Source organism: Humulus lupulus, chromosome X (genome assembly GCF_963169125.1).
Source record: "Humulus lupulus chromosome X, drHumLupu1.1, whole genome shotgun sequence".
NCBI lineage: Eukaryota > Viridiplantae > Streptophyta > Magnoliopsida > Rosales > Cannabaceae > Humulus > Humulus lupulus.
The window spans coordinates 135,724,975-135,750,724 of NC_084802.1; positions in this window are offsets into that span (position 1 = coordinate 135,724,975).

Consider the following 25,750-nt stretch of genomic DNA (forward strand, 5'->3'; position numbering starts at 1 on the left):
CTGTTTCCTCGATTTCCTTCCCAGGCTGAAACGTCGCGAGCGTTAGAGGGTGGCCTGCGTTGGTCGTTAGGTACCCGTGCATTATCATGCCGTGGGGGACCTCGGACCGCAAAGCCCAACTCTGAGTTCCTCCTATTACCAGGAGGATACTGTCCTCTATTCGGAAGGTTTGGCTTGTCGCCCCTATGGCGTCTAGGACTACGAGGCTGACGCTCGGTCCTATTCTGCCTCTGATGCGGGGGATTGCCACGACCAGCTTGGGATGGAGGCTATGCCTCAGGGTCCAGTTGGACATCGTCATGAGGCACCTGAGGCTGCTCAGGCCTTTGCGGGCTCGAGGGTTGGATAGACGGGCTAGGATTGGGACCCCTGTGCGGTGGCCCATTCGCAGGCTGATCAGGTTGCGAGGCAGGTGCAGCCTGATTCCTAGCCAATTGCAGGGCTGCCTCAAGGGCTGCCATGGCTTCGCTCTGGTGACGGTCCATCTCCGCCTGCCTCTCGCTTAACTCCACGCGCTGCCGTTCAATCTCTTGCTGCTGCCGCGCCATGATTTTGATAGCACTTTCCTGACTAGCCCTCAGATTGGCCAGCTCTTCATGCAACGCCCCCAGAGTACTCTTCAGCGTCACGTCATCCATTTCTTCCTCCTCAAAGTCCAAATGTGGCTCATCCTCAACCACACTTGTAGGAGGAGGAGGAGGAGGCGGGTTTGATGGTGCAGCGGCGGCCGCCTGTCCAGTTTTCCTTGCAGCTTTCGTCATTGGTTTTCTCAATGGTAATATGTCAAGCTCTCAATGAAAGCACAAGAATGTTGACCCTGATTTTGGTGAACTAACACGGAGTCAAAATACGCTTGACGTGGATGAATGCGTTGAAAAGAACGTAATGAAGAAAAGAATAAGAACACGATATTTTATAGTGGTTCGGCCCCAGGATCTTGTAATAACCTACGTCCACTTAGATTTTTATTGATGTGAGATTCAAAGGAGTGATCAAAGAACTAGGATTCAATGAGTTTCACTAACCTTTGCAGAACAATACAATATGAGTGATATGATAACTCTGATCTCAAGCGATTTAGAAGTCAGAAAAGAAAAAAGGATTGGATCCCCTTCCCTGAGCCCTCTTCTTCTATTTATAAGCTAAGGGAAGATTTTACATTGATTTGTTATAGATATTATTTCCTAAACAATCGGATACTCAGGAAATCATGGGAGAGAATTTCGGATTCCATCATAACTTCCTAGGATTTCCTCCGCGTATTACGTGCATACGACCAGACTGGTCGTATGAAGAGACCGACCGCATAATGCCGAATATCTTCCTGGTCGATAGTCGAGCACATGTTTTGCCAGGTTTCAGCCACGTGCAATTAATTCCTGCCATGTCATTCACTTCTGATTTTTTGGGATAACAATATTGTTGAATCTTTAATCTGTGGATTGTGCTCATCATTTTTTTGGGAATTTTTTTTTCTGGGTTTGAACCAGTGGCTCAATAGGTTTGATAATGGCTCGATTGATCTGTGGTAATAGATGAAACTAGCTCAATAGGCTCGTTTATGGTTCAGTAGTAAGCCGATAGGGTAGTTTGAATGGTTCGATAGTTGCTCGATAGGGTAGTTTAATGGTTCGATAGTAGACTTGATATAGTTAGGCTTGATGGAAGCTCGATATAAGATTGATGGTAATCTAAAAGATTAGTTTTAATAGTGACTCTATGGCAGTTCGATAGAGGCTCGATGTATAGCTCGTTAGGGCTTGATAACAACTCGATATAATCTCGATGACAGTGTTTATTTAAGTTTTTGATGAAATTTTTTAAATAAATTTCCCGATTCTGTTTAACATTATGTTTTCTTACCAATTTTTTTCATGTGTTGTTGTAGATGCCTAAGTTTCTTGTTCCGTTTATAGATCACTTTCCTGGTAGAGTCACGTATTGGGGTAGTAGTACTTTAAATCACATTAAGACTAGGTTTGTGGACCTCATGCTGATAGAAAAGGTTAAGGAATCCCCTTTCAAGCAGTTCTTTTTGGCTTCAGAGTTTAATTTCTCCGGAGTTTTTGTGCATCTGTTGCTTTTGAGGAAAATTTCCAGTAATAAAGAAGATGAGGTGCATTTCTTTTTGGGGTCAAAGTCTTGTAGATTCGACATGGGAGAGTTTGCCCTGGTGACGGGGTTGAATTCTAGTACCTTCCATCACCAGAAGAGTTGGAGGAGCATAATCTCAGTGACTGCTTGATAAAGGAGTATTTCAATGATGTTGAGAAAGTACAACTCTCACAGGTGGACAATGCTTTCAAGACTTGTACTGTTGTGGAAGATGTGTACAAGCTTGGTCTATGTTTGTTGGTTGAGGGGGTTCTAAATGCCATAGAGAGCAAGTTGCTTATATGGCGAGATATTCTGAAGATGGTTGAGGACGTAGACTACTTCTTTAGCTATCCATGGGGGAAGTACTCTTATGGGAGGCTTTTACAGTCTTGTAAGAAAGACATGCTGAAACAAAAGGAAAACTATGAGAACAAGAAGGATGCCAAGGTGCAACAAGAGTCCAGGTACAATATATATGGCTATGCCCCGACCTTACAGTATTGGGCATATGAGGTTATTCAGTAGCTTGCGACAGATTTTGTTGTGATCTCGGTAAAGATGGTCTCGAGGATGCTTAGTTGGTCCCGTCAAAAGAACAAGGATTTCACCAAGTATGTCCTCTCACCGATGTTATCGAAGAAGAATATTTGATTGACATTAAATAATTATTTTTGTCTATATGCTTATCTTTTATGATTATTTGAGTTAACCAAATGATTTATGTTGTTTGCAGTTGATCGTCCTCCCGATGTTGAAGCCCCGACCAACAGAAAAGGACAATTATTTATCGTTGACAGAGGGAGATCTTCCCCTTTATCTCGGCTTGGCCAAGATCCCAGGAGGCTGATGAGGAGGAGGAGGATGCGACTTTCGAGAAAGTTGCCGAGATAGTTTCTTAGGAAGTCAAGGCAGCGAAGTTATTTGATAATGTTGTCTCGGAGGAGGAGATTGCAAGTCCCACCTCTCCTGTTGCCCTAGTTGCAGTACCAACCTCAGTCCCTATTCTAGCCGAGTTGATCGAGCAGTTTGATAAAGTCGAGGGTTGACAAGAGACCCTCTTGAAGAACCAGTCAGTGATCATGGACACAGTCAGTCAGATCCTAACGTTTATTAAGAAGAGACCGAGGGTTTCCAAGACAGATTTAGACTCATAGTCACTTGATATTCCAGATGACTATGTTGATGATCCAACCACTCCTCCCACCATCATTGTGACACCTGATCCTACGACTCCGGAGTTGCTATTGTCAACCTTGAGGAAGTTGCTGGTGTTCGGTTTTAGAGGACTAGACACAAAAGATGAAAGCCAAAATGGTTTATGGACTACACTAATCCCACAAGGAAAAGACCTCGCACTGATGTAGCTGCACCTACACATGAGGCAATTGTGTTGGACCCTCTCAAGAAGCCAGATCGCAAACAATATAGGACAGTTAGCAAGTGGCTGCTTAGAGACATCCCCAACCAGACCCCGAGGGATGTGCAGACTGGGAATCACGGTCCAGCATGGTTTCTAATGTGGAAGATACCCTAGTCATGGATCAACGATGGGGTAAGCCATCTATTTAAATAGTTAACAAATTCTATTTTGTTTTTATTTTTAACAAGTTATGTTTTATTGACTCGATAAGGTTTGATGATAGCTCGATAGGGGCTCGTGGGAGTTACCAAGAGCTCAATAGGACTACTGTTTACTATTTGAGATTAACTCGATGGATCTCGATAGTAGATCATTGGGGGTGTTGATCTAGGGTTGTTGTTTAATGTTTGAGATTAGCTCGATGGGAGCTCGATATTAGATTGATGGGAATGTTGTAGGTTTATTGTTTACTGTCTGAGATTAGCTTGATATGAGCTCGATGGGGCTTGATGTGGACTCGATGCGCTCGATGTTTAGTATGATATAAGTTTGATAGTGCTCGATTATAACTCAATTCATTCGTTTCTGTACTACTTTTTTAGCCATTTATGATGGTCTTTTTGCTAAATTTTTATACTGTACTCTCTTTGTAGCATATTGATGCGGCACAACACATGGTTTATAGGTGTTGCCAGTTTTTTCCAACGACATATTACCAAAATGTTGTTGTGATAAACGTTTATTTCTCACAAGTGATACTTACCCAATATCATCAGTACAAGATGAGTACCGACAAAACAAAGTTCTTGTGCGATTCTGACGTGTTGTCCATGGTGACTGGCATCGAGCAACAGTTTATGGCATCTTTGGGAGGATTTCAGAGTGTATATTGGTGCAAGAACTATGAACAACAACATTAGTTTTCCATTGAGGCTTTTTTTTCTAGTTGGACACTCACTATTTATGATTCAGACATCTCGGTGATTAGTGACGAAAAGATGGAGGAAGTTATGAAGTCATGGTGCTTGTTGTTTCCTTCTCTGTTGCTGCAGAGTAAACTATTCACTGATAACTTGATGTTGAAGATTCCTACAGCAGGAAAGAAGCCGCATCAATTCATATGGCATTGCCTAAAGCAACATGAGCTCACTCAGTCAAAGAGAAGGTAAAAAACATCATCTTCATACTATATTTGTTACGAAGGAAAATTATAGTATTGTACACTTAATGTTTATATTTTTTCTACGCATCATTTTATATTGTACACACGAGCTCACTCACTCAGTCAAAGAGTGCCTCATTGCCAACATTTCATTGGAAACCATCTGCGATGAAGATGTAGAATTGTTCAGGAACAAGTGGACGACAGAATTATGGTATCAAAATGTGTGACCTTGACTAGCTTTTTTATGAAACATGTATATTCTAATTTTTTTGGACATATATTATAAGAGCAATTATGATATGCTCTTCATTTTTTGTTGGTGACTGTATATATACAGGGTCTTTACATGTTCAGTTTGTGTTTTGGGTTCTGTTTTTTACATTTTTTTTTTGTAACTTTCATATATCATCTATCGAGTTATCATCGAGCAATATCAAAATATTATCAAATAATGAAATTATACTATTATCGAGCAACTATTGACTTAACATCGAGTTCATGTCGAGCTACAATCGAGCTAAACATAACTTGTAAGAAAAAATTAAAGAAAAAATAAGAGAAAACAAGCTAAGTTAATAATATAACAAGTCCAAATGGGAAAAAAAGTTTATAGCCTAGCTTTGCATGTAGCCCTGTTGTGGCCAAGACCACAACACATACTATACTTACGCTCTTTGCAAATGATTTCACCATTCAATGGATAACAGTTTGTCTTCCTTCTTCCCACCTTTTTCTTATTCGGCCGATGGACTGGTTGTTTCTCAATGGGTACCTCAACTTGCATATTCTCTATGTTCTCGGGAACTTCCCACTCATCCTCGTTATCAGTTGGGTAAATTGTTTCTTTGTAAGACTCCCTCCACATCTCAGTAGTGTAATATGGGGAACACAGTGAGTAAATGTTGACATCGCGCAAGATGGCTTCTGACATCTCAGTAGTGTAACTTGGAGTACAATTTTTCAGGTGTCACTACAAGAAAAAGACTCTACAGTCGTCACTGTAGGTATACAGCGACGACATGGCATCGATGTAGGTCCGTATGTGTAGCGACCTACATCGACGACGAAATCCAATCGTGGCTGTGGCTGTAGTAAAATACTACTGCGACGACATGTCAGTCGTAGTAGGAAATCCTTTTTTTTCTGTTGGACTGGGATATTGCGACAACATGTCGTCGTTGTATGTGGTTACAAAATTTGAATATCCAAAACTTATACAACAACCACATGTCGTCACTATAGATCTGTCGATCGCCCCATCTACAGCGATGACATATCGTCGCTGGAGAGTGTGTGAGTTTATATGCCTTCAGTGATGACATGTCGTCACCGTAGGGTCACGAAATCTCAGATTTTCATGTTCAGCGAGCACCCTACATCGACAACATGTCGTCACTGTAAGTATATAAGTTTTTTTTAAAAAATAATTAATCATATTAATTAAAAAATTATTTAATAAAGTATTAAATATTAATTAAATAAATAAAACCAATTTATTTAATTATATAATAAAATCAATTTATTAATTAAATAATACAACTAATTTAACAATACCCATAGTCTCCAAAATGTAAAAAACAAAACATAAGTAGTATTGTCTCCAAAATAAAAAAAAATAAAAAATATTAATAAATTCAAAATAATAATATAATCAAACTAAATGTCATCTAAATCAATTCCAAAGTCATCATCATCGTCAGGCTATGGTGGTTGTTGTTGTGGTGGTTGTGGCTGCTGTGGTTGAAAGTTTGCCAACATGGATTGTATCATATTCATGTCTAAGTTGACAAACTGAAATTGCGGAGCTTGGATGTTCAAATTCGTAGCTTGCAAAAATTGATGCATTTGGTTGAAGTTGTTGTTCTAGGTCGTAATGGCTTGACTAAAGTGTTGAACCATTGACTGGAAAGCCTCAGGTAGTACCATTGTAGGGCCGACTGTGGTGGACGGAAATGGTGATGCCTCTAATTGTGAAGAGGATCTAGTGGCGCCTAAGGCAAAGGTACTAGCACCCTTCAACTTGCATCCAATACCTCGGTTGTGGCCACGACGTTGACCAAGTACATTTGAGATGACTTGTGTCTCATTGACAGTGGCACTTCCTGCTTCAAATTTAGATTGAGATTGAGATTATGATTGTGTCTAGACTTCTTGCTGCAAGGCATCATGCAGTTTAGAAACAAGACAATTAATACAAAATATAATTGAATAATGTGCATATATACAAAACGTAAAAAGTTACTTACATATGCATCCTTAGCATTCGTGTTCACCCATCCACGTGTCGGATGATTGTGCATGTCATAGAACGTATCGATGATGCTGGACAATTTCTTTGTCTGAAGATTCATCTTTAGAAAACAAAATTTAACAAAATCTCAGTTAAATATTGAAATTATTATTAAGATAACTTAAAATATTTCAAATTATCTATATATTTTTATTTACCTTCTTAGATCAACCAGAAGCATAAGAAGTCGACCCATGGAGACTTGGATACTTCTATTTTGCTTTGTTGCCAACATTTGCCTTTGAGCGCGCCATGAACTGTGGAGTGGTGAAAATGTCAACCAACTTCTACCAACTCTCGTTGTCATGTCCTCCAATGGATTCTTTCTGGCTGTCTCAATATCATCATACCCTCCATGTTCATCGAAGTCTATTTTCTTGCGACCTTTTCTATCCTTGTAGTGATCCTGAAACTCTCGCTAAATCCCAGTCTCTATCAGTCGCCACTCAGGGAGAGCTTGGGGAAGAATGGAAAATTCCTTCAAAAAAAATTAAATGGTTAGAATTTTGAAATTATAAAAAAAAACATTACATGTGAATAAGTTTATAAATTTACCTCAAGCTTTTGCATCAATCCTGTCTTGTGCTCATCCGGTACACTCTACCACGAGTCATAATATAACAGGACATGGTGACCAATAAGGTCCCCCTGACATAACCGAGTGCCTTCTCTTTGCATCTCCAAGCCATCATATAACTCATATCGATCCCAAAATTAGTCTTCATATCCTCCTTTATGCTGTTTGTCGAGTAGCTAGTGCCATCAGTAACATATTTGTTCTTGATAAGGTGCCCAATGACCCAAGGTGCTTCTTGACGGTGGTCTTTATGTTGCAATTCTAGTGAGCACGTATGTACACTATTATAAATAGTGATCTCAAACATCTCCGATCGTGCTACTTTTTTCCCCCTTATTCTCCAACCACAATCAGGATCCTTCCAGGTGATATACAGCACATCAGTACTAGACTTCTTAACCATAAATACAAAATTATTCTTCATTGCAAAGAGAGCAACTTTGGTTTTCAAAGTCATCTTGTTCTCAAAAGTCTTCCCAAGGTGTAGTTCTCCCAACAGTACATTGGATGAGGGTTTTTCAGATCGACCAGAGGCCATAATATCTTCTTTTGTAAACATGGGAGCACTCCATCTTCTGTGATCTTCTATGGAAAATATTGGAACGTTACCCGTATTGTTATATTCTGTTCCACCAAGATGACTAGAGCTTGTGCTAGGTGTTCAGCGTCCCTGATTTGGTGGGTTTGCCCGTGCAATAGGACGTACTAGCTGTTCTTGTACTTGTTCGACTTGCAAATCATCAGACATGTCAATCGGCACTTTGACACTATAATATGCCTCTGAATCGTACCCTGAATCCTCATTATGTTTAGCTACTAGATCGTCATTCACATAGGGGTCGTACTCATACTGGTTGTCCCTCAGGTCACCAATAGGGCCTCCTAAAGTAGCTCCCTCAGGTCCAACAGGATCTCCCACAAGATGTCTTTCTGGAACAAAAGTGTCCACCTCACTATGAACTTTATTAACACTGGGTCTGGGAGTGGAATATGGATCTGCAATGATAATCTTCTTAGCATGAGTGACACACAAGGCTAACGTTTCTTTAGATGTTATTCCGAAGAATGAATGGACACCAAGATCACTTTCAACATGAACATGTGTAAACGGTTGGTCACCACATGTGTAAGGAACCTCCAATTTCAACCTATATATTTGTTTATCAACTTTAAGTTCCTTGTGCAATATGTCAAGAAGTTGAAAGTACGTTACATTATCCTCCATTGGTATCACCATACATTGAGGGTCCTTGAAAATCCTTCTAATTCCCAAACATCATTGTAAGATACAAAAACGTAGACAATGGAACCTGTGTTGGAAAAAAAAACAAAGAAATTGTTTAAAAAACTGTAAATTTTTCACAAAGTCATGAAAAATAATATTATCGAGCTCCAATCAAAATATATCGAGTTTCCATCGAGCTCTCATCGAGATATTATCGAGCTAACAGTTCTTAAACTGAACATAACCCTAACCAAAACCTTCATTGAGCCTTTCTCGAGCACTCACCATTGAGCCACAATTGAGCCACAATTGAGCCACATTGAACTCTAAACATTACATACCATCTGCCAATTATTGAGCCATTATCGAGCTCCTATCGAGTACATATTGAGAAAACTACTAAACCAAATATTCTAGGGTCCAATCGAACTCTATCGAGTTGCCAACAAGCAACAAAGCCTAAAACTATCGAGCTATAATTGAACTATATCGAGTAGCATCGAGCTCATGAAAGAACCGTCTTCTACATACCATCGAGCCCCTATCGAGTAAACAAATTGCAGAAAACCAGAAAAATGCAAATCGCGAAATCTCTTTGACAAATCCAAAAAACACACCAATATAGGCTCAGATATGTTTGAAATAGCCAAAAAAAAAATAAAAGTAAATAAACAATACCCAACACAAAAAATGAACAATCTTCTTACCCATGATTTTTCTCCTCCAAAAACCCTCAAAATGGATGTTGTCATTGATATTGGGGACTTCATAGAGAAATTGGAGATGGCTAACAGCGATTTCAGCAAGAAAATCATACAAATTTGTGGGTTTTGGTGAGGATTTTGTGAGAATGAGAGAGAGAGAGAGAAGAGAGAGGAAGATAATGTAAAATATATTTTTGATATAATGAGAGGGGTATTTTGGGTATGAGGGGAATGTTTAGCATCAAATTGAAATGATGAATAATGCTAGCATTTTTTTATAATATTAGACACTATTAATAGTGAAATTTCCAATAATAAATAAGTTAGGAACTTCTCCTCTGAATAATGTACTATTGTGTTGTTGAACTATCATCCAATAATACACAAGAAAAACAGGTGTAAAAAAATTGATGATCTAATAAGATGAATAATTATATTTTCTATGGTTTAAAAAAAAATATATGTTAGGCATATATCGCATTGCATAAATTGCATGTGTACTACGTATTGTTTATATTATTTTGGATGAAATTAGATGGAGTACCCAGTTTTAGAGGGAGACTTTATTTTCTAGCTACTTTCTAATACTCTTTCTTTTATACCTAATATTTCATTAAATCTACCCATTATACCCTTTTATTAATCTTTCTCCCACTCAATCCTTCCATTGACCCATCATCTTCCATTTACCAACCCAAATCCTTCCAGTTTTAGAAGGAGAAATTAATGATAGAGATCTACGTGAAGGTGAGTAGGGTTTTTGAGTAAGGGTACCGTAGGAAATGTGGTTAAAAATCTAGGTAATATTAAACTAAATATATTTATTGGCTAATTTTGGTTAACTAGTCTTAAAAGTGGGTATTTTCCAATTTATCCCATTATTTTGTATGTATTAATAGCTCATCAAGATCAATGCCTAATAAGTAAAAGGGACCATTCCGGACCATTCCCTATCTCAATATATATATATATATTTCTTCTATATAAAAAGTGCGTAGATAAAGATTTTTTTTTATTTTAACTGTTTGTTTTGTTAACATTAAGGGAATATTTTAAATATTTAACGAAATATACTCTTAAAATTAACTATAAATATATATTTATTAATTATATATTATAAAATATCATTATTATTGAAATTCCATTTTTTATGATTACCAACTTAATTATTCAATTTAAATAATTAATTGCTGAACTGTTACAGAAATGTTTAAACAGACACAGCGACTGTTTGAACAGAAACCAGATATGTTTAAACAGTTTATCACCAGAAGATAAAAATGAATATAAGGTAAAAAACAAACGAAATTATACGTGGTATCAACAATCTTTGCAGATTGCTACTAGTCCACGGGGCCACGCCCAGATAATGAAATTTATTAGAACAATATCTAAACGATTACAAAACCAAATTGACTTATACAAATAAAGACTCCCTCTTGAATTTGTCGCAACTATTGTAATCTAAACTCCTAATCAAATTTCTGAAGTGCTAAGATCTTGAACTCCCTTCAAATCATAACACTTGCACTTTTCCTCCCGAAAAGTGACTCACGAACAAGACTTCTCCCGAGGCTTGATGAACAATGTTCAAGTGTATTCTACCTGCACAATTAGCACAATAATACAGAAGTACACTATAATAAACCACTAAGAACTTGTTGGACTCAAGTTCTTCACATAATAAAAAGTCTCTCTAAACCTTGAAAATATTTAGAAAATAATACACCAAGAGAGATAATAAAAAACCAACGGCCTAAGGATGATTATATACCCTTTAGAATCCATTTAGGTCGTGGAAAACAAATCAGAAATCAATCAACTAATAAATGAAAAATATTCCCAAAAAGGAAAGTCAGAATTTGTTCAAACAGACTGGCAATCCGTTCAAACAGATTCATTGAACCTGGACAATTTTTAAATCTAGTTTCCTTAAATAAATAAGGAAACAATATATACATTATCTCTGCAAGCTGTACACAGTTTCTAGAGAAACAAATCAGATCAAGAAATTAAAATAAATATCAATAATTTCCATATATACAAAATTCAAGAAAATATATTCTTTTATAGGAAATTATATATTTATTTTATTAACATTTATAGAATAATCTGATTAGAAAACATTTCACCACAAAACAAGAAACTACCCATTTCGAAAATATCACACAATATATTTCAAAAATACATTCCATAATTAATTTTGTCAATTTTATCAAATATGCCAATAAAAGATTTTACAATCTCCCCCTTTGGCAATTTGATAGACAAAATTAATTCAAAAACCGGCAACACAAATGTTAGTTACAAGTAAAGAGAAAAAACTCCCCCTGCAAACATGCATTAAATTATAACAAACATATAAAGAAACTAGACTTAACTCCCCCTCAAAATAAGAAGGTCCAGAGTTAAACAAAGTAAGTTTTTGGAGGTACTCTCCCCCTTTGTGTCTTTCAAAGAAGCCAAAGAAACAAGAGAGGCTTGAACAACAGCTAGTTCTGTAGCAACAGTTCCTGAATGTGTGGGAACATATGAGAATTCAGGAGGAATGTCATCTGAGGCAAACTTCAGAGATTGAGTAGCAGGGGTCTTCTTAGAGGAAGCTCCATGAGTTTTTCACCATTATTCCTTCTCTGAAAAGCAACAAACACTTACAAAAACAATGTGAGAAAAAAATAAGAAGAAGAATAAACTTAGAGGGATCGTGGGTGAGTAAGAAAGTGGGCAGGTTACAAGCTTTTTAAGGACAAGGACTTGCCCATTGAAGACACACACAGCAAAAAGAAGTTTCCTTTTTTTTTTTTTAATTTTGTTATAAAAGGAAATAAAATAAATAGAGAATGCCAATAAAAAAAAGGTAAAAAAAAACTCACACGATCTTCCTATTTATCCCCCTTTTTTTATATCTTTTTTTATTAAATGAAAAGAGACAATTGAGGAGAACAAAAAAGACAAGAATACAAAATCTACTCCTACACGATCAGATGTGATCTTTCCTTCTTTTTTTTTTTTTTTTAAATGCTAAACAAAGTACCAAACAATAAAGAGACAAATCATGGTATTCCAAATAGAGTAAGTAGACAAAATAAATTCTTTGGACACAAAGAATATATTAAATCACACAAAATAAATGCACAATTTCACATAATTGCCACAAGGATTCGGTCTACCATTAATTTCCTTGTCAATCAAATATATATATATTTAAATATATATATATATATATAATGCACAAAAATAAAACCCAACCAAAAATATCTGCTTTGATTAATGAGTGTCATCTTGAAAAAAAAAATAGAATCAAGCAACTGAAAATAAGTGTTAGTGTATGACATGGATAAGAACACTTGTGAAAATGAAAAAATAGAAAGAATATTCGAGAGAAATAATGCACAATTCAGTCACAAACACATATTCTTAAGTGAATCAATCAACATGTATGAGTCTTACACACATTTTTTTATTATTATAGACTGTGTACAATTTTTCTTGCATAGTTTCAAGCATAAGTGTGTGACAGTGTATGCAAGAGAACATTTCCCAATGACAAATAAGTCTTTTTCGAAATTGTAAATAATTGTAACCCATGAAGACGCTGTCACACTATACCAGTGGTAGCCCTTTTCTATGGTAGCATATCCTCTTCATAACTCTGAATTACAAAGTTCCAACTTACTCAAAAAGACGGCTTTCACACACTGATGTAGGTAGCTCTATTCTTGCACAGGAGCTTGAAACAATGATACACAAAAGGAAGCTCAAACATTAAACATTGATTGATTGACTAGAATATGCCTAGGAGGAATTGATTATTTTTCTCTCAAGAATATGCAACTAAAAGCTCATAAACACAAGTCAGATTATCTAGCTTGATACACAACAAAATTTTCAAATTAATTGATAATTTTCTTAAACTTAAACAACACAAATTTGATCAAGAAAAACTACACAATAACAAGAAATTTACAGAGAACAAACCCCCAAAGATTTTCGGAGGAAATCAAAGCGAACCGAATCAAGAGCTTCAGTGAAAATATCAGCAATCTGTTTATGTGTTTCAATATATTCCAAGACAAGAACTTTATTTTCAACTAATTCTCTTATGAAATGATGACGAATATCAATATGTTTAGTACGAGAATGTTGCACAGGATTTTTTGAAATATTAATTGCACTTGTATTATCACAAAAAATAGTTAAAATGTCAAGATCAAACCCATAATCCATCATCATTTGCTTCATCCACAAAAGTTGTGCACAACAATTTCTTGCTGCAATGTATTCGGCCTCAGCTGTTGAAAGAGAAATAGAATTCTGTTTCTTGCTGTGCCAAGAGACTAGATTATTTCCCAAGTAGAAACATCCTCCACTAGTGATTTTTCTGTCATCAGTGTTAACTGCCCAATCAGCATCACTAAAACACACTAGATTAGAGTTAGTTTCTTTTGAATACCAAATACCATAATCAACAGTCCCATGAACATATTGAATGATTCTTTTGACAGCTGCAACATGAGACTCCATGGGATTTCCTTGGTACCTGTCACACACACCAACACTATAACTCAAATCAGGTCTACTAGCAGTGAGATAAAGAAGACTACCAATCATACTCCTATACAGTGTAGGATCAACTTTGAACACCATTTTCATCTTTGGATAGCTTCACAATCGTTCCCATTGGTGTTTTGGCAATCTTTGAACTTTCTTGTCCAAAAATTTTCACCAAGTTCTTAGCATATTTGCTTTGAGAAACAAATGTCCCTTCATCCAACTGCTTGACTTGCAAACCTAAGAAATATGTCAATTCTCCCACCATGCTCATTTCAAACTCATCTTTCATTTGTTTCACAAATACCTGCACCTCATTGTCAGAAATAGAACCAAACACAATATCATCAACATAAATCTGAGCAATAATTATGATAGATTTAATATTTTTGATAAATAAAGTTTTAATAACTCCACCCCTTTTGTATCCATGAGAAACAAGAAATTGAGTGAGTCTCTCATACCAAGCCTGAGGGGCTTGCTTCAAACCATAAAGAGCTTTCTCCAATTTGTAAACATTATCAGGTGCATGGGGATCTTCAAACCCTTTGGGTTGTTCAACATATACCTCTTCATTCAAGATCCCATTGAGAAATGTGGATTTGACATCCATTTTGAACAACCTGAAACCAATCAAACAAGTCATAGATAATAATAATCTAATTGATTCACGTCTTGCAACATGTGCAAATGTTTCATCAAAGTCTATTCCTTCTACTTCTGTGTACCCTTGTGCCACTAATCTTGCTTTATTTCGCACAATTGTACCAAATTCATCAGATTTATTCTTGAAAATCCATTTTGTGCCAATAATATTGGTATGCAACGGTCTTGGCACAAGGATCCACACTTTGTTTCTAAAAAATAGTTCCAATTCCTCTTGCATAGCTTTAATCCAATTTTCATCAGTTAAAACTTCTTTCACATTTTTAGGCTCAATTAAAGATATGAAACAAAAAAATTGAACAACATTACTAAACCTTCTTCTTGTTACCATACTATCTTTTGGATTTCCAAGTATTAAATCTGCTGGATAATTTAATTTAACTCTGGTTGATGGCTCCTTTTGGACTTCATCCGAAATAATATCGGGAAATTTCTTTTCTGTCTGTCCAGAATTAGTTTCATCGGATTCGTGATCTATTGAAATAGATGGACCAGACGTTGCAACAGTAGTATCACTGACACAAGCTTCTTCGTGTTTTTCAATAGGTTCATCAATAAACCTATCAATTTCTTCCTCAGTAGAAAACTCAGAAAAATCCCTGGCATCATCAATAACAACGTTAGCCGACTCCATTACAGTTTGGGTTCTCATGTTATACACACGATAAGCCCTATTGTTAGTGGAGTATCCAATAAAAACACCTTCATCACTCTTAGCATCAAATTTACCAAGATTTTCTCTATCTCTCAAAATGTAACAAACACATCCAAAAACATGAAAATAAGCCACACTTGGTTTCTTACCTTTCCAAATTTCATAAGATGTTTTAGATGTAGCTGGACGGAGAAAAACACGATTTATAATATAACAAGCAGTGTTAATTGCTTCTGCCCATAAGCGTTTGGTTAATTTTTTGCTATTTAGCATCACTCTAGCCATTTCCTAAAGAGTACAGTTTTTCCTTTCTACAACTCCATTCTGTTGAGGAGTTTTGGGAGCTGAAAACTCATGAGAAATACCTGCAGACTTACAAAAATCATCATAGAGAATTCTCAAACTCTTTACCATGATCACTTCTTATACGAACAATTTTTCCAATGTTGCAATCTTTTTCAACTTTTAATTTCAAGCAAAGAGTTTTAAATGCATCATAGTATCAGATTTTTCTTTCAAGAAATCCACACAAATATATCTAGAAAAATCATCCACACAAACAAAAATATACCTTTTCCCATTTAAACTCTCAATTTGAATTGGACCCATAAGATCCATGTGAAGCAATTCTAAAACTTTCGAAGTGTTTACGTTAGAAACACTTTTATGTGTAATTTTTAATTGCTTACCAAGTTGACAACTCTTGCACTTACCATCAGATTCTTTACCTAGCTTATGTAAACCATGAACAATCCTTGCATGTGACAATTTTTTCAAAGTTTTGAAATTTATGTGACCAAGTTTAGCATGCCACACATCAGTGTTATTACTCACAACAAATTGGCACATAATAGACGGCAGAAGAGTGTAGCAATTGTCATTAGATCTAAAACCTTCAAGAACATTCTCACCATTCTTGTTTAAAACAAAACAATTCTCTTTATCAAAGTTAAAAGTATAACCTTGATCACAAATTTGACTTATGCTAAGTACGTTAGCTCTAAGTCCTTCCACAAGTAACACTCTTTTGATTCTAGGCAACCCTTCAAAGTTAAGAGTACCAATTCCAAGAACATTACCTTCAATTCCATTGCCAAAAGTAACAGATCCACAATGCATAGGTTTTATGTCTGTAAGAATAGACCTGTCACCTGTCATATGTCTTGAACACCACTGTCAAAATACCAATAATATGAAGAAGCAGATCTATCATATTCACTAGTAAAACAAGCAAAACAATTATTCTTTTTGATCCATATTTTCTTTGATTGAAAATTTTCCTTTTTTACTCTTTTGAAATTATCAAAATAATTGAATTTCTCAAAATATTCATTTTTGGAAAAATTCATAAGAGTAAAACACTTCGGACGAATATGACCCTTCCTACCACAAAAATGACAGATTGGAATGAATTTTTCGAATTTTCCATTGGATTTCCCTACTGACTGTGTCCATTCTATTGGAACAATCAGAGAACTGGATGCAACAGATTTTAGTGAAGATGACACATGAACATCAGACGATAGCATCCCAACTGAGATAAAGACAGTTTTCTTTGATTTTTGAGAACTTGAAGCACCAAATCCCACATGACTTCTTTGACCTGCATTCTGTATTTTCTCAAAAACAGTAGAACTGGGGTTAAGCATTCTAACATTTTTTTTCAAGAGTATCCAAATCTTTAGACAACTTATTAATTTCAACATTTTTTGAAATGATTTCTTTTTCAAAATTTTCATTTAAGTCAGTAAGTTGTTTAATTTCAAAGGATAAATCTTTATTTTTGCTTACCAATGACCGATTCTCAGAACACACTTTCACCCATGAACCATACATCTTTTTTGTAAGACTCACTCAAAGACTCATCATTTAATTCAGATTCATCACTATCAATATTTTCTTCATCTTTTGAAACATTATTCAAGCAAACAATTTTCTCATTTTCAGATTTAGAAACAGGCAAAATAGAAGTGAGAGCGACATTACCTTCCTCATCTTCACTACTTTTAGAGTCATTATCACTCCAAGTAGCAATCATACCTTTTTTGTTCTTTTTCAAGGTGTTTGCACATTCAGACTGGATGTGACCAAATCCCTCACATTCCCTGCACTGAATACCTTTTTTATTAGTTTGAAAAGGTTTAAGAGAAGAAGGATTACCTTTTGACGGCTTACCATTGAACTTCTTATTTCCTATCTTATTCATATATTTTCAAAAATTCTTTGCAAGCATTGCCATTTCATTATCACCATCTTCATCATCTGACACTTCTTTTTCGGTGCTTTTGAAAGCTATGGTTTTCTCTTTCTCTTTGGAAGTACTTGGCTTGTATTTTTGACGTATCTTTTGATTTAACTCAAAGGTACGAAGTGACCCCATCAATTCTTCTACTTTCATAGTACTGAAGTTTTTTGCCTCTCCCATAGCAGTGAGCTTAACATTGAACTTGTCAGGAAGAACTCGAACGATTTTTCTAACAAGAACAAAATCATCAAGTTTCTCACCAAGTGCAAAATACTCATTAGAAATATCAGATAATCTCTCATAAAATTCAGATAGTGTTTCAGAATCAGACATCCTAAGGTCATCAAACCTAGTTTGTAACATAATAAATCTAGACCTTTTAATATCTACAGTTCCTTCAAACTAAGTTTGAAGAATTTTCCAAGCATCTTTAGTCGAGACACATGTGGAAACAAGTTTTATAAAACTTTCTCCAACACCATTAAATATGGCGTAAACAACTTTATTATTATAACTGGATAATTTTTCTTCTTCTGTATCCCAAATAAGTTCAGATTTTACAATTGTGCTTCCATCTTCACCTTTTTCAGTAGGAGGTGACCATCCAGACAAAATTGCTCTCCATGCTTTCTCATCTTGAGCTTTTATGAAAGCTCTCATCCTTACTTTCCAATATGGATAGTTTGAGTCATTAGGCAATGTAGGTCGAGACACCGAACTACCTTCTGCAAAGAAAGACATTTCACACAAAACAAATCAAACGGAAAATAACCACAAGGTCTCACTAAGAGTTTAGTGAACCGCTTTGATACCAATTGAAATTCCGCTTTTTATGATTACCAACTTAATTATTCAATTTAAATAATTAATTATTGAACTGTTACAAAAATGTTTAAACAGACACATCGATTGTTTGAACAGAAACCAGATATGTTTAAACAGTTTATCACCAGAAGATAAAAACAAGCATAAGGTAAAGAACACACGAAATTATACGTGGTATCAACAATCTTTGCAGATTGCTACTAGTCCACGGGGCCACGCCCAGATAATGAAATTTATTAGAACAATATCTAAACGATTACAAAACCAAATTGACTTATACAAATAAAGACTCCCTCTTGAATTTGTCGCAACTATTGTAATCTAAACTCCTAATCAAATTTCCGAAGTGCTAAGATCTTGAACTCCCTTCAAATCATAACACTTGCACTTTTCCTCCCGAAAAGTGACTCACGAACAAGACTTCTCCTAAAGCTTGATGAATAATGTCCAAGTGTGTTCTACCTGCACAATTAGCACAAAGAAAATAATATAGAAGTACACTGTAATAAACTACTAAGAACTTGTTCCACTCAAGTTCTTCACATAATAAAAAGTCTCTCTAAAACTTGAAAATATTTAGAAAATAATACACCAAGAGATATAATAAAAAACCAATGACCTAAGGATGATTATATACCCTTTAGAATCCATTTAGGTCGTGGAAAACAAATCAGAAACCAATCAACCAATAAATGAAAAATATTCCCAAAAAGGAAAGTCAGAATCTGTTCAAACAGACTGGCAATCCGTTGAAACAGATTCATTGAACCTGGATAGTTTTTAAATCCAGTTTCCTTAAATAAATAAGGAAACAATATATACATTATCTCTGCAAGCTGTACACAATTTCTAGAGAAACAAATCAGATCAAGAAATTAAAATAAATATCAATAATTTCCATATATACAAAATTCAAGAAAAGATATTCTTTTATAGGCAATTATATATTTATTTTATTAACATATATAGAATAATCTGACTAGAAAACCTTTCACCACAAAACAAGAAACTACCCATTTCGAAAATACCACACAATATATTTCGAAAATACATTCCATAATTAATTTTGTCAATTTTATCAAATATGCCAATAAATGATTTTACAATTATATTAATATTTAATATAAGATTACATATATAATAATTATTATATTAATATAAATTTAAATGTTATAAAATATTATTATGATAATAATATATAATCATAATATTTTATTATATTAATATGAGTTCAAATATTATAAGATATTATTATTAAAAAATTATCATTTATGTTTGAAAATGTTATAATATTATATATATAAAAAAATCATAAATATTTTGGTTTAATTTTTCATTTAATATGTTTATGTTATTCTTTTATATATAATATTATTTATTTATTTAAAATTTATATGAAAATAATACAAATTTAAAATAGATTTTATAAATAAAACTAAGCAGACGTGCATTGCACCTTGCTTGTGTCTGGTATATATATATATATGTATATATGTTATAGAGTTTTATATTATTGATCGGTAAAATATGCACGCAAGTGTACGTGGTTGTATCAAGTAATAAATTCTAGAAGAACGGATATCGTCCCACAGAGACTATTGACCAATTACCAATAATCGTTCTTTACTTTCTATTTGACAAGTAAAATCAAGATGAATAGATCTAACTATAAACACAATTTCAATAACTAAAAACAAAACAATTAATCAAAGGAGTAAAATCAATAATAAAAAGACGTAGGTATTAACTTCATCAATTTTTCATTCTATTAACTTTATTAATCAGTTCTAAATTTCTTTCTTCCTATTCTAATAACAGGTTAACATAAATCGATTCCTATTCTTTTTCAAGATATAAGATCTCATCCTATATGTAGGTTTTCTACATCTCTGTGATAAACTTAAACATATAGCAGACATTAAGCATAGAAACCTAATTGTTACACACACCATATAGGTACTTTCGTCTAATATGTAACCTATGTCTATATAACAATAACATATTCAATTCTTATTTTTCGAATTTTGAATCAAAATCATAAGTCAAGCAAATATTGATCAGATATTTACTAGCATTAAGCAAACATTATATAGATTAGAATAAAGAAGAATCAATAGAACATCATAATAAAATTAAATAGAAATCCAAGTGACTACATTAAACCCTAGAGAAAGAATTTAGTTCATATCACATATAATAACCATAACATTCAAATAATTGTTCATAGAAAATACCCTAAAGAACTAAGATGAAGAAGAAATTTAAAGAATAATAAACAGAGAAAACAAGTAGTCTCCTTAGGGTTTTTTTTTATTCAGAATTCGTCATAATTATGCTTAAATAGTAATCTGTGCTTTGGATGTGAAATCCCGCTTTTTCCCTTGCATAAAATGCCCTTATCTGCGAAATATGCCACTCAAGCACCGCGGCTCCATAATGAAGTGCCACGGCCTGTGTCCGAAATTTGGAATTCTCGCATCTTTGACTTGCTCAAGTCTCGTGACTATAATAGACCTGCGCCGCGGCTCAAATTCATCAACCAATAGCGCCGCGACCTCAAAGGAAGTGCCGCGACCCCTTTGCCTCTCAAGAAATTGACATTTTTGTCTAATCGCAGCGCCACGACTCTAACTCCAAGCATCGCGACTCAAATGTCTTTTTTTTTTTCATCAAATTCCATCTTTTTTTTACACCAAATGCAGCCATTTATCAATTATGTCTCATAAATTTGACTTGGGTGCAAGCATTGTTGCAGCCCTTAAGCCCATGCCGTGACTTTAATTCTATTTTTTTTCAAGATTTTAACCTTTTAACATCTTTCCTTCATCAAAAACTTATTATAATTCATCCTTAGCACCAATTTGAGTCGAACAACCACCAAAAGCTCAATTTTCCACAATTTTTTCTTCTTTTCACGTTTAGCTCATGATCCAAAATATCAACCTACAACAAAGACAAATAAAAGCGTAATCTTGCACAAAACAAACATAAACACTACCACAAAAACACATCCTAAAACGATACTGAAATTGAGTTATCAATTATTATTTACTTTATAGCATCAGCTGTTGTTTAAAAGGACCGCACTTGTAATTTGTAGATCACAAGAGAAAATTAATTTCATGTCATACTTAATGCAATAATAAAACTTTTGAATATATGTGTATGGTATTTCAGTAAATTTTGTCTTCCAACCAACTTATTAGTTTGTTTACTCAATATCTTGCATATAGTAAAGTACAATTTTGAATTGATTTACCATATAGAAAAGACTAGAGGTATTGAAATAATATATTATTTTCTTTTAAACATATATACACGATTCATTATTAAATTTATCCATTCATTTATTTTCTTTTCTTATTTGAAGATGCATTATTTTATCTTGTAATTTTGACATGTATAATTATAAGCAAATTAATTAGTGGAACAATGTATTTTGAAGTTTTTTTTTAAAAAAAAAAAAAATCACTCCCGTGTGTACGATAGAGAAGAAGAAGAAGAAAGAGAGATGTGAGATCATATTTTTCTTTCTCTTGCGGAGATTTTTTTTTCCTCTTCATGTTGTTATATATCAGCTCTGTAACATCAAGTAAATTAATTTTTTTTTCTAGCAAAAAAAGTATTTATTTTTTGTTTTTTATTCGTAATAAGTCATACATTTAATAAATAAACTTTTAAATGGTTGGATATATGTGAAAAAAAATCACATGTACCCAAATTTACTGTCTCCTCCATGTCCCACTAATTATTTAAAGACACCTCATATATTTATTTAATATATATTTAAATTATTTACAACTTTCTCTTTTTCCAACTATAAATAAATGTGGTGTCTTAAAATAATTTGTGGGACATAGAGAGGACACAAAATTGGGGACAACAGATTTTTTTTCGATATATGTAGTACTGTGTATTTTTTAATAAATTTTTTTTTCTTACAAATTATATATGGCTGAAAGAAATGAAATAAATAAAAAGAATCCATACTTTCATTTTATTTATTTGTTTGGTCACACATTAGAATAACTGTTCTAATGAAATGTTTTTTTTTCTCAAAAATGGGGAAAAAAATACTATTTCATTGTATATTAATCATTGATAAATCGAATATGTGGTGGCCAGAGTTAGAAGGATATCCATCCTGCCTTGAGTTTCAGTCTTGCACTTTATTCAATGTCATTCCTATTTTTATTCCAATTCATCATTTTTTAACTCTATTTTTATTAATTTCAACAAGGCTATTTAAGATTTTTGCCCCCAAATTATGATATATACATTATCGTACTCTTTGATTTTTTTTAAGCGATTAAAAATCTCTCCAAAACTATTCATAGTATTGTAAAGTGAGACTTCCATCCAATTTTGTCAAATGTGGCTAAAGGCATGCTGTCGTGGTTCTTTGCTTGCTGATGTGTCTTGGCCACGTCAGCGCCACATGTGTAATTTAAAAATATTTAAAAACTTTTTTATTAAAAATTAATAAATTTAAAATAAATCATTACACTAAAAATAATTTAAATTAAATCAAATCTAACAAAATCAAATTTTTTTATAAACTATGAATTATTTTAAATTTATTAAATTTTATATAAAAAAGAGATTTTTAATAATATTTTTTAAATACACATGTGACATTGACATGACCAAAATACATGAACAAGCAAAGAGCAACGTTAGCAAGTCGCTGCCACATTGGGCAAAATTAGACGGAAGTCCTATTTTACAACACTGTGAATAGTTCGGGAGAAATTTTAATGGCCTAAAAAATAAGGGGCATAATAATATATAAGTCATAATTTGGGGACAAAATTCTTAAATAACCTTTCAACAAATAGAGAACTGAAAATTGTGAATTTTAAGTCTTTCTAAAAATATTTATGTGTAGTTTTATGATTTTTCAGTCCAAATACGTACATTACAAAATATAAAGTTAATAGCGACGATAGCTAAAGAGTGGTCGCTAGCAGCCTTTTCAAATAGGCACCAAAAATTCTCACAGAATGTAATTTTTTTAGTCATTATAGTGATGACTTGGGGGTTTCTAACGACAATATTCGCTGGAGCTTCCAGTGACGACACCTTTGTGTTTTGTTGCTAGAAAAAACCTCTGACGACTGACTTCCAACGATAATTTATAGGGTTGTAGCGACGGCAAATGTGATAGTTAGTATCTTTTAATCATGTAGTGATAAAATAAATATTTAGCTTTTTTTTTCTACTAAAAATATTATTATTAATTTGACATGCATTGAGTTTTTTATTTTTTTAAAAAAAAAATTCAGTGATAGATATCAATACATAAGGAGGTGTATTTTTTGATGCAAACGTAATTTTAGTCTTCGTTTTGTATTTTATATATGCTGAGTTAGAGTGAAGATAGTATTTTCTTTAAAAATTACTTTCTTGACGAACTCTACTAGTAGAGTTTCGGTGTAGCTTTATCAAAGTGATATCATTTTGTCATAATATTTATGTCTCGTATGCTACTGAATTGATACATTTTTGTGTCCCTGTTCAAAATTTAATTTAATATATATATAGTTGAAGTTTTATGTTGTTAATTGTAGAGTTTGGTTATAATTATGCGATGCTTTTTAATTCAGGTAATTTATATATATATTTTATTTGAGTGAAAATCTTCCCCAAAACAATAACTTTTTAAATCGGGAAAGATCTTTGTTCTCTTGATCTTTAATTTACACATCTGATTGAGTTCCTCGATCAAGATGGTGTTTTTCAACTGGAATAATAGATTGAACTTGATGGGGTGTACCTACAAAATGCACTCGATGCTTAAGATAGTTTGAGCTCTTTCTAGAATTCAAGGTAACAATAAGACAATCAAAAATCAATCTAAGGTCCCCAAAATGTGTCCCTTATCTACTATTTGTAGAGAAATTAATGAGTTAGGGAAAGACTTTCTCTAATTGGTCCACGTGTTAATCATTCTAATTTCTTTTCTTTTCTTTCAAATCAAGCTACGAGCTTGATGACAGAGCAATTAGTCTTCCTCTATTCTCGTTGAGCTCTCGTTCTTCTTCTTTCATTGTTATCTTTTATCAAATTAAACGATGCATTCGATTTGACTCGAAGTTCATACATTGTGCTCTTATGAGCTCTACCATTATCAAATAAGTTCTACCGAATTTTTATCTACAATGAGCACGATCAAGCTTTTCTCTTCAATGAGCTCATTCTGAGCAATTTATCTACGATGAGCTCTTTCTGATCTATTTATCTACAATAAACTCATTCTGAGCTCTGCTCATCTGATGATGAGCTCATTTGAGCTCTGCTCTACGATGATCTCATTTTGAGTTATGCTCTGCGATGTGCTCATTTGGAGCTCTGCTCTGCGATGAGCTCATTTTGAGCTCTTCTTTTTTCAATCTACCTCTTCTCAAGCTATTAAATAAAACAGTGTGTTTCACATAATTTATATCACCTGATTTATTGGGAAAATTCATTCCCCTGCAATTGCCCCTCGTCTTTAGATATAATACGTTAGCTGAGCATCATTCTAAAGATGATTTATGACCTCTACACTCTCTTGCTTTAGTGTTTTCACGATATTTGTTCCAACGACTGTAATGTATTTAATAACCATCGTTTCTTCTACTTCTGGTGCAATCACGTGGGAAAATCTCCCCATTTCCAATCACTTTTCCATTAGGTCTTCTCATTTCAATGTGCTTATTCATTTTCAAAAATCATTTTCTCAAATTTGAGATTCTCTTACCACTACAAGAAAAAATGATTTTAATAACACCGAAAATGTCTTATCAAAACATACGATAACACTTTCTGATGTGTTAAGACCGACTATGTTATCGTAGGTTAAGGTAATTTATATAACACTTTATCAGTGTTATACAAATGTGTTATTGTACTGTCAACGATAACACAATTTCTGTGTTATTTTAATATATAGATAAGTGTTTAATTATGTTATTTATAGTCGATTATATAACACTTTTTTTGTGTAATACTACACTTTAGTATAACACTTTTTTTGTGTTATACTACACTTTAGTATAACACATGTGTTATATTACTTAGAGAAACATAATCTTTTTTTACTTACACAAAACTAGGAAAACACATATGAAAGTTGAAGCCAAATAAGGTAACATAAATAGATTTTTATTAATTACTCAAATGTAATTACAATATTTAGTCTACTAGTCTATGCTTAAGAAATCATGTTACAACATAATTTATGCCCAATTCAGATTCCTTTATCACTAAATACAAAACAAGAAATGTATACAAAAATTAGTGAAATACATTCTTCCATTCTAAAGGCCTCAACTACAAATGTTGTCAAAAAATGCTCCAAAGAAATCATCTCAATATACCTGCACATTGTAAAAAAAAAGTCATTTTA